Here is a 12,177-nt window from a genome sequence, read left to right on the forward strand (position 1 = left end):
TTTGTGTCTTGTACTAGTCTTTATTTTAGAGTCTATTTTGTCTGATATGAGAATTGCTACTCCAGCTGTCTTTTGATTTCCATTTGTATGGAATATCTTTTTCCACCCCCCACTTTCAGTCTGTGTGTGTCCCTGGGTCGGAAGTGAGTCTCTGTTGACAGCATATATATGTGTATTGTTTTTGTATTCATTCAGCGAGACTGTGTCTTTGGGTTGGAGCATTTAATGCATTCACATTTAGATAATTATGGATATGTACATTCATGTTACCATTTTCTTAATTGTTTTGCATTTGTTATTGTAGGTGTCTCCCTTCTCTTGTGTTTCCTGCCTAGAGAATTTCCTTTAGCATTTGTTGTAACGTTGGTTTGGTGGTGCTTAATTCTCTTAGCTATTGCTTGTCTGTAAAGGTTTTAATTTCTCAGTCGAATCCGAATGAGATCGTTGCTGGGTAGAGTAATCTTGGTTGTCGGCTTTTCTCTTTCATCACTTTTCTCTCTCATCACATCACACTAAATATGTCCTGCCACTCCCTTCTGGCTTGCAGAGTTTCTGCTGAAAAGGTCAGCTGTTAACTTTATGGGGATTCCCTTGTATGTTATTGGTTGTTTTCCCCTTGCTGCTTTTAATATTTTTTCTTTGTATTTAATTTTTGATAGTTTGATTAATATGTCTTGGCATGTTTCTCCTTGGATTTATCCTGTATGGTACTTTCTGTGCTTCCTGGACTTGATTAACTGTTTCCTTTCCCATATTAGGGAAGTTTTCAACTGTAATCTCTTCAAATATTTTCTCAGTCCCTTTCTTTTACTCTTCAACTTCTGGGACCCCTTTAATTCGAATGTTGGTGTGTATAATGTTGTCCCAGAAGTCTCTGAGACTGTCCTTAATTCTTTTCATTTTTTTTTTCTCTTTTCTGCTCTGCAGTAGTTATTTCTATGATTTTATCTTCCAGATCACTTCTCTGTTCTTCTGCCTCAGTTATTCTGCTATTGATTCCTTCTAGAGAATTTTTACTTTCATTTATTGTGTTGTTCATCCTTGTTTGTTTGCTTTTTAGTTCTTCTAGGTCCTTTTTAAACGTTTCTTGTATTTTCTACATTGTATTTCCAAGATTTAGAATCATCTTTACTATCATTATTCTGAACTCTTTATCAAGAAGTCTGCCTATTTCCTCTTCATTTGTTAGATCTGATGGGTCTTTGCCTTGCTCCTTCATCTGCTGTGTGTTTCTCTGTTTTCTCATTTTGCTTAACTTACTGTGTTTGGGGTCTCCTTTTCACAGGCTGCAAGTTCGTAGTTCCCCTTGTTTTTGGTGTCTGCCCCCAGTGGCTAAGGTTGATTCAGTGGGTTGGGTAGGCTTACTGGTGGAGGGGACTAGTGCTGGTGTTCTGGTGGATTAGGCTGGATCTTGTGTTCCTGCTGAGCAGGTCCGCATTTGGTGGTGTGTTTTGTGTTGTCTTTGACCTTATCATGATTTTAGGCAGCCTCTCTACAAATCGGTGGGCTTTTGTTCCTGTCTTGCCAGTTGTTTGGCATAGGGTGTCCAGCACTGGAGCTTGATGGGTTTTGAGTGGAGCTGAGTCTTGACATTCAGATGGAGAACTCTGGGAGATTTTCACCATTTGATATTACATGGAGCTGGGAGGTCTCTGGTGGACCAATGTCCTGAACTCAGCTCTACCACCTCAGAGGCATAGCCCTGATGCCCAGCCAGAGCACCAAGACCCTGTCATCCACACAGCTCAGAATAAAAGGGAGAAAAAAAGAAAGAAAGACATAAATAAAATAAAGTTATTAGGGCCTCCCTGGTGGCGCAGTGGTTGAGAGTCCGCCTGCCGATGTAGGGGATACGGGTTCGTGCCCCGGTCTGGGAGGATCCCACATGCCGCGGAGCGGCTGGGCCCGTGAGCCATGGCCTCTGGGCCTGCGCGTCCGGAGCCTGTGCTCCGCAACGGGAGAGGCCACAACAGTGAGAGGCCCGCATACCGCAAAAAGAAAAAAAAAATAAAATAAAATAAAAAAAAAATAAAATAAAGTTATTAAATAAAAAAATAATTATTAAAAATTAAAAAATATTCTAAGTAACAAAAAAAAAAAAGAAAGAAAGAAGAGAGCAACCAAACCAAGGAACAAATTCACCAATGATAACAAGCATTAAAAACTATACTAAAGCAAACAAAGAAACAAAAATTTGGACAGAGAGAACCCTAGGACAGATGGTAAAAGCAAAGCTATACAGACAAAATCACACAGAAGCATACACATACACACTCACAAAAAGAGAAAATGGGGAAAAAAAAAAAATATATATATATATATATATATATATATATATATATCGTTGTTCCCAAAGTCCACCGCCTCAATTTGGGATGATTCGTTGTCTATTCAGGTATTCTACAGGTGTAGGGTACACCAAGTTGATTGTGGGGATTTAATCTGCTGCTCCTGAGGCTGCTGGGAGAAATTTCCCTTTCTCTTCTTTGTTCACACAGCTCCTGGCGTTCAGCTTTGGATTTGGCCCCGCCTCTGCATGTAAGTCCCCTGAGGGCATGTCTCCCCGCTCAGACAGGATGGGGTTAAAGTAGCAGCTGATTAGGGGGTTCTGGCTCACTCAGGGTTGGGGGAGGGAGGGGTACGGAATGCGGCAGAGGTAGCCTTAGCCTTTCATGCCCCTCTCTGGGGTCCACGCTGATAACTGCGGCTCGCGCCGGTCTCTGGAGCTCGTTTAGGCAGCACTCTGAATCCCCTCTCCTTGTACACCGCAAAACAAAGAGGCAAGAAAAAGTCTTTTGCCTCTTCAGCAGCTCCAGACTTTTCCTGGACTCCCTCCCGGCTAGCCGTGGTGCACTAACCCCCTGCAGGCTGTGTTCACGCCGCCAACTCCAGTCCTCTCCCTGCGATCCAACCGAAGCCCGAGCCTCAGCTCCCAGCCCCGCCCGCCCCGGCCGGTGAGCAGACAACCCTCTTGGCCTGGTGAGTGCTGGTCGGCACCGATCCTCTGTGCAGGAATATCTCCGTTTTGCCCTCCTCACCCCTGTTGCTGCACTCTCCTCCGTGGCTCCGAAGCTTCCCCGCTCCATCACCCGCAGTCTCCGCCTGCAAAGGGGCTTCCTAGTGTGTGGAAACCTTTCCTCCTTCACGGCTCCCTCCCACTGGTGCAGGTCCCGTCCCTATTCTTTTGTCTGTTTTTTTCTTTTTCCTTTTGCCCTACCCAGGTACGTGAGGAGTTTCTTGCCTTTTGGGAGGTCTGAGGTCTTCTGCCCGCGTTCAGTAGGTGTTCTGTGGGAGTTATTCCACATGTAGGTGTATTTCTGAAGTATTTGTGGGGAGGAAGGTGATCTCCGCGTCTTACTCTTCTGCCATCTTGAGGCTCCCCTGGGTAATCTTGTTATTTAATCTCTAAGGGTTTCAGTTGCCTCATCTATAAAATAGGAATCATATTAATAATTATCTTACAGGGTAGTTTTAAATGTCTGACACACATCAAATCCATATCAGCTTGTATTAGAAATATTGTTTATTGTTTTATTAGAATTATTATTAATTATTCTCTCTGTATTAGTTAGAATAGCTTAGGCTATATTGTGCTAACTAACTCTCCCAAAATTTCAGCGGTTAAAACAACAAAGCTTATGCCAGTCACCAATGTGTGTGGCTCACTGCTCTGTTCATCTTAGTGCCTCAAGAATCCAAGCCAATGGCAGCGCCATCTTTACACATGTGGTAGCAGAAGAATCCTTTGGAGTGTCTGACACTGGCAATTAAATGTTCAGTTATGGAGTTGACCCACAATCCACTAGCTGGGACCAGTCACATGACCCCACTCAAATGCAAGGGGTTTGAAAAGTGTAATCCTCCCATGGGCCTACATGAGTACAGCATTGGATGTTGGTGAATAGTAGGAGAGTCTACTACATTTTTAATTGCTTTTTTCAAGAGCTTCTCCTGTTTATAGTGAGATAAGCAGAAACAGAGAATTATTCGGGGAAAGGGAAAGAGGATTTTATTTTCTCCTCAAAACTAAAGAATGAGAATTCTTAAGCAAGGAAGGCAGAATTGGACAAGGAAAGGACATTTATTCATTTATTTATTTTCACATTACTTAAAGGAAGGAAAGCATAAGCGTAATTGAGGTCTAGATTTCTTATGACAGATATAAAAAAGTTGAAAAAGAAATTATTTAAAATTCAATTTGAATAAAATGGGAATAACCACTCAAAATCTATTCAAGAAATAGCTTTTGGGGCTTCCCTGGTGGCGCAGTGGTTGAGAGTCCGCCTGCCGATGCAGGGGACGCGGGTTCGTGCCCCGGTCCGGGAGGATCCCACATGCCGCAGAGCAGCTGGGCCCGTGAGCCATGGCCGCTGAGCCTGCGCGTCCGGAGCCTGTGCTCCGCAACGGGAGAGGCCACAGCAGTGAGAGGCCCGCATATCGCAAAAAAAAAAAAAAAAAAAAAAAAGAAATAGCTTTTGGACTTCCCTGCTGGCACAGTGGTTAAGAATAAGCCTGTCAGTGTAGGAGACATGGATTGGAGCCCTGGTCCGGGAAGATCCCACAAGCCGCGGAGCAACTAAGCTGTGAGCCACAACTACTGAGCCCGTGTGCCACAACTACCGAAGCCCATGCACCTAGAGCCCACACTCCCCAACAAAGAGAAGCCATGACAATGAGAAGCCCGCACACCACAATGAAGAGTAGCCCCCACTCGCGGCAACTAGAGAAAGCCCACGCACAGCAATGAAGAGCCAACGCAGCCAAAAATAAATAAATAAATAAAAGAGCTTTTACCTAGTTATCACAGAAAATATAAATTCTCTATTAATTTTCATTTAATATTATCAAAAAAATTGTTCCCTTCAAGATTAAACTGTTTGTCCTGGATGAATCAGATTCTTCTCCATTATCTGAAACTGTTAGGAAATTAATTCTTTGACAAATGTTGTTATCCTGGTAGCCTGCAATATTTACTTTGCTTCACAAGAACAGGTAATGTATCACTGGAGTCTGACTAGTATCTCTTGACTACAACGTGATGTTTTTGCAATAGTTTGCAAAATGAGAAAACCTAAATATGTGATATTGACATATGCATGTTACATATCCTCTGTGGGCTTAGTCCTCATTACCAGTGCATAAGATATTGAAAAGCTTTCACCCAATTCACCTCAGAATTATATAACCGAGGCTGATTAACTTCTGTGTGAAAAAGAATGGTTTGGAAATCTTCAGTTCAAACCTCCAAAAGATTCTTCTTTTTTCCTTTTAACAGCAGAGAAATCCAAACATTCTTTTTGATTTTGCTTTTCTTTCCAGCTCAATCTTCCAAATTACTTGCAAAACTGACATTCACAAAAGTCTGAAGCTGTCTCTGTTCGATTAAATTCTCTCCTTTTCATTCCCCATTAACTCATGATTATTGATACATGTATAAAATCTTAGATTGTGGGTTTTTCACTTTGCCCACGCTTCTTCCCTACACTGAAGTCATTAAGCGGAAGGTAGCAATAGTCCCCTGCTGTCAGATAGAGCATACTCCTTTTTCTTGTTCAGTAAACACAACATTGCAGGCTATTCTAGAAACCACTTTGGAAACTATGATTTTTGAAAGTAACTTTTATACATATTTTAAAAATCACATGTAAAAGGAGTCTTGTCCTACTGAATAATTGCCGCTCAGAGCTAGCAGTCCTCCATCACAAACTAAAGTCTACAATCCCTTTCCTGTCTAGTAAGAAGGACAATTGAGATGGCACTTGGTGTCCACTGTAGTGACAGCTTTACTGACCTACTTCTCCTGACCCACTCTGGATCTGCCAGGTCACTAGACCTTCAGTTTGAAAGTCCATTTACCTCTTGAAATTAGATGCAAAATTTTATGTGAATTTGCATACTTTTCTCTGCAGAGAGGGCTTACAGTTCTCATCAGCTTCTCAAAATGGATTTATAACCCTCCAAATTTTTAAGAGTCACTGAGTTTGCTAGGTTTCCATTACAGAGCATACAGTGATCTAGAGCTCAGGATATGTCTATGTGAGCAGTGGAAGTACAGTCCCAGGTATGAGAGGAGATCCAGTCTGGCAGGTGTGTGTAGCATGCAGTTTGCAGGTCAACAACTACAGCAAACATTTGGGAAATTCAACATAAACTATAGGATGACCCAGAAACCCAAAGGACCTGGTGGGAAACAAACCAGGATCTGCATGTGGCAGATCTGGCGGAAAGGCAGCATTGGGGAGTCTACTCACTGCTGACTACAGAACCCAGGCACTGGACACTGAGCCTCATGAAATAGTGGCAAGAAAGATACCGGGACTCAGGACTAGTTAGAGGAGGACAGTGAAATTTACAGAAAAAAAGTCTTAAACACAGAAATAAAACACAAGATGGAAATTATAACTGGAAACAAAAGACAGCTAAGACTGCTAACTGATCACTAAAAATTGTCTCTCTTCTTCCAGAGTAATAGTTTTGTGTTGGATGCTCAGTAAAAGCAAATGTGATATGTGTATACACGTGTGTGTGGTGTGTACCTATGTGTGTGCATATGTATATATATATATATATATATATATATATATATATATATATATATATTTGAAAAGTATAAATATTTACTGAGATCATATGATAATCCAGGAACTGTGCCCAATTTAAGAGGCATAAAAGTAAGAAATAAATGATTCTTGGACTCAATGTGCTTAAAACCTATTAGGACAAGACACTTATGGTAAAAGATTAGAATCAACATGTTATATTAGAAGCATACAGGGTGCCGAGGGAGTTGAAGGAAATGAGGGCTTAAAACTTCCCAGATCTAAGAAGCAAACTCTCATAAGAGTGGGGCTTGTGTGCCCGGCCCACCAGCCTCTCCTCCCGGGGGTGACACTGTGCCTACTGATGAACACAAGTGTTCTTGGCTGTGGGGAGAAGAGGCCTGCAGTCGGGGACCAGGTATGCACTGATGAAGCCCAGGGTCTCCATTAGTCTGGGCCACTATAACAGAATACCATAGACTGGGTGACTTCTGAACAACAGACATTTATTTCTCACAGTTCCAGAGGCTGGGAAATCTAAGACCAAGGTGCTGGCAGAGTCAGTGTGTAGTGAGGGCCTGCATCCTGGTTCATAGACAACTGACTTCTCCCTATGGCATCACATCATGGAAAGGATGAGAACTCTCTGTGGCCTCTTTTATAAAGGTGCTAATCCAATAACAAGTGTTGACATGGATGTGGAAAAATTGAAACTCTTGAGCATTGCTGGAATGTAAAATGGTACAACCACTGGGGAAAACAGTATAGTGGGTCTTCAAAAAATTAAACATAAGATGACCATTTGATCCAGCAATTCCACTTCTGGATATAAACACCAGCAATTCCACTTCTGGATATAAACACAAAAGAACTGAAATCAGGAACTAGAACAGATATTTGCATAATGATGCTCTTAGGAGTTATTCCCAAATGTCCATCTATGGATAAATGGATAAACAAAATGGGTAAATACATACAATAGAATATTATTCAGCCTCAAAAAGAAATGAAATCCTGGTATAAGCTACAACATGGATGAACCTTGAAGATATTATGCTAAGTGAAATAAGACCAGACACAAAAAGACAAATAATTGTGAGATTCCACTTATATGAGGTCTCCAGAGTAGTAAAATTTATAGAGAAAAAAGTAGATTAGTGGTTACCATGTTCTGGGGGAGGAAAGAATGGGGAGTTATTGTTTAATTGGCACAGAGTTTCAGTTTAGGATGGTGATAAAGTTCTGGAGATGGATGGGGGTGATGGTTGCACAACAATGTACTTAATGCCACTGAACTGGATGCTTAAAACTGGTTAAAATGATAAATTTGTATGTTATGTATATTTTACCACCATAAAAAATTTAAATAATTTTTTAGATGAAGTCTGAAAAGCAATTTCTAGTTTCTCCAAACAACTGCAGTACGACTTTATTACATAGGTTGCTAAATATATACTTAATGATGCTATGAAATCTGAGGCAGGTATTATATTACTTCAGAGTCTGCTCTGAGAAAGTTAATGAGTCTCCCCTCAGTTTCCTCTAGGAAAAGCATTAAATGTATCAGCGCATAACTGATGCTCATTGGGAATTATCTGTAATATTCCACACAGTTTCATGCACATTACCCAACATTGCAATTGGCCTGAGTGTACACACTTTATTGGTTAGATGCATATTCCTTGAGGATATTTATTATTTCAATAGTTATCCCTATCTCTTTCCATTCTCCCCATGTAGATAAGATACAAATATCTGATTGTGACAAATAGTTTCAAAGTTTCTTATAGTAATTCATTTCAAATTCATCAAAATGATATAAGAAGGACAAGTAACATTTTGATAAATACACAAATACCTATCTAAATATACATATGAATATATGTTATATTAATACAATATCATATATATATATATATATGTGAGAGAGAGACGGATGGATGGATGGAGAGACAGAGAAGCAAGTATTTAACCTTCAATGTGCAATGAACCTACTAAGTTTGAGGCCATATTTCTTACTTGGTTTCCCCCCTTTTTTAAAAAAATGTTTTTGCCACAATAAGAGTGTTACATAGAATCTTAGGTTTAAAATGAGGGACCAGTATCTGGTATTTGTATTTGATGATTCTGGACCACTTCCTCTAGGAATCAGAGGCCAGAACCTATGGAGGCCAGAATCATGTAGGTCAATATCTAAAGGATCATTAGCTGGCCTTTTGGTTTCTGGATGAGATTATTAAAGTAATAATTAAGGAAAACACAATAAGCTTTACCCCCCAATACTAAACTTAAACACTTTTAATGATTGACTACTATTTTGAATAGATTTTAAAAGGTCATAAGACATTTAAACACTAGTTTAGAAATCAGAAAACTTGCATTTTCATTGTAGCTTTCCTACTTACCATCTAAGAGACTTCAGGCAAGCTATGTAACACGTCGGAATGTCTGTTTCCTCATCTGCAATCTGACGTTGATAATAATCACTCTGTCTCCCTCCAAAGTGGATGAGTGGAATAAATCAGTTGTAAGTACTTTGAAAATTATAAAGTGCTTCTACAAATGTAAAGATTATTATCACTCCATGGTTCCCACAGATAATGAATCATGAAAACAGAAAGAGAAAAAAGAAAGAGAAAAAAAACTAAACTACATTTTCCAGCAACTGTTGAAGTGGAAATAATTCTACTTTTGGGTGAAACAAAAAAATTGAGATTCTATTCTTACACCCTTAAGGATAAAGTAGGAGAAGTAGGCCCAGCTGTTGTAAGCTATATGTATGAATCAGAGAAACAATCTAAGCTCATAGAGTCTGCCTACAGTTCTGCTTCTCCAGCCCTGTCTCCCTCTCAGAACTGGATCCCCGCCTACAGATGTATCTCTGTCTTAGGCTCAGTGACCAATATTGAAGTTAGACAGGTGGATTCATCCCATTCATGGGAGCTTCAGTTAATTTCTGCGGGATTCAGCAACAAGTCAACTTCTCCACTAATTGTGTTCTAAACTCAAGGGCCTTTTCTAACAGCTGGATTGAGTCCACAGTTTTGACCCTACTTTGTACACCCATTATTATCTCTGAATCCATGTACTTTCCCTGCACTTGAACCTGTTCTTGACAAACCTGTCCTCAGTCCCTCTTTCCTTGTATCCATCTTCTCTCAGGAAGTGGCATACGCCCCATGAGGCCCAGCTTCTGTCTGGGGCCTTCGTCTGCTATAAGACTCTTTCCTGGTGCAGCCTGCCAGGACATGAAAGCACTGCCAGCTGATAGGCTTCTCGTTGTCACCCGTTCTGCCTGTAAGTGTGCTCCTGACCTTGAAATTCCCTGACAGTCTTCCCTGGTGCTGCCTGCTGCATGGAATGTTGAATGTTCTCCATTTGTGAAATTCTGCCTGCTTTGATGAAATTTTTCTTAGTTCCTATAGTTGATTTACATCTAAGTGTCTATCTAACTCCAAGGATTGCCACCTTATACTTTCTTCATTTGTCACATGCTTCTTTAGAGCCAAGACTTACCAAGTACTATTTCCAGCTCTGTATACAAAAAGACTTGCATTAGCTGTCTATTGGTGCTTATATGTTGCCCCCAAAATGTAACAGCTTAGAACAACATTTATTACACATTATCTGAATCTGGGAGCAACTTCTCAGGGTAGGTGGTTTTGACTCAGGGTCTCTCCATAGGGTGGCATCAAGATTTGGCCATGGTTGCAATCATCCGAAGGGGCTGGAACATCTGCTTCCCAGATGGCTCATTACATAGTTACTGGATGGAGCTTTGAGTCCCTCTCCACGTACATCTCTCCATGGGGCTGCTTGGGCACCTTCACATCACAGCAGCTAGCTTCCATCAGAGTGACAATCCAAAAGAAAGAGTAAGGTAGATGTCCAATGCCTTTTACAACCTAACTGGAAGTCATGTGCCAACACTTCTGCCATATTCAAATGGCCACACAGAGAGCTCCTGATACGGTGTAAGAGGAAACTCTACAAAGGGTGAATACCAGGTGGGGATTACTAGGGCCAACTACAAAGGCTACATGGAAACAAATTTTCTGTTAAAACAAACAAACAACAAAATACCCTAAAACCAACATGGATTTCTCTTTAGGCTGTCCCTGACTCCTTTATATTTGACTACTCTGCTGAAGTGCCACACCCAATCCAGAATATAAGCAAACTAAGAGCAGTGGCACTTACGCAATTCCCAATAGACTCCAGACCATCGATTCTCCACTTTCTCACTCTTACGCCCATTTTCTTTGTCACAGATCCCAGACTGTCTCAGTGACGTCTTGCATAGAAAACTACTGGCTGCATTCCCAGGCCCAGAGAAATCTCCAGTTTCTCATTATTAATCAGATATTGCTCCAGGAAGGTGGAGGAAAAATAGAGAAAAAAAGGTCATTGGAGGACAGGTAATACTTGCCTACTTGTTGAATCATCAGTATAATGCATTACATTGAGTCCCGTGTATGACGCTGAGCTAGACATCTTCTCCTAGCACTTTCAGATGGTTCCCAGAGGCTGTTTTCTGTTTTCCTGCAACTTTATTTAAGAATTCCATATATCCCAGAAAAATGCTCAGTGCAATGTTTGTACTAATAATTTTCAGTGAATTAATAACAGTGGCAAAGACAATCTTCTTGATTTGATTATGAATTATAAATATATAATCTAGTCAAGAAATTATCATTTAGTTCAACTTCTCTGTACTATTCTATCCTTCTTACTCCCTTTCATTTTTTTCTTTTTGAATTAAGAATAAGAAAAGACTTAGAAATCATGTTTTCCTGAAACTAAAAATAGGAGACTAGGGCACAGAGAGGTGATGGAAAATATAATTTCTTTTGATCTTTTTTGACAATCTTCAGACTGTGGTTCCCTACCTCTTTGCCCCACAAATTCTCTTTCCTAGACTAAATACCTAAAAGTGTATCTCTCAGTTTAATTTGGAGTCAAGCCTAGGAGATGTGGAGTATGTGGGGAAATCATATTAGAAGAAAGCTCAGACTTCAGTCAGCACGTGTCTCTCTGTTCTTCAGAAACAGAAGCTTAAATGCCACCATGTGTCCTTTCTAGTAACTCAAGCAGTTTCTGCATGTTATCTCCTCTCCTGGTTCTTTTTCTGTGTCTGTTGTTAGTTCTCCTTCTACATTTAACTTTTCAAAGTTGGTGTTTGTCATGCTTTATCCTGGGCTCTGAGGTCTTCCTTCTACAATTTTCCACCTAAGTTATCTCACTCTTTCCTGTGGCTTTAAGTGCCTTCTACACACCATCGATGTCCAACTTGGTGTTTCCAGTCTAACTAACTCTCTGAGTTTCAGTCTTATAAATGCAACTGCCAACTGGTATCATCGTTTGCAGGTCCTACAGGTCTCCCCAAATTAACATGTCTGTGATACACATGAACTTATTTACAAAACAGAAATAGACCCACAGACATAGAAAACAAACTTATGGTTACCAAAGGGGAAAGGTGGGGAGAAGTAAATTAGAAATTTGGGATTAACATATACACACTACTATATATAAATAACCAACAAGGACCTACAGTATAGCACAGGGAAGTATACTCTATATTTTATAATAACCTATAATGGAAAATAATCAGAAAAAAAATAAACATACATATATG

Source organism: Mesoplodon bidens (genome assembly GCF_964165515.1).
Source record: "Mesoplodon bidens genome assembly, chromosome: 16".
In the NCBI taxonomy this organism is placed as follows: Eukaryota; Metazoa; Chordata; class Mammalia; order Artiodactyla; family Ziphiidae; genus Mesoplodon; species Mesoplodon bidens.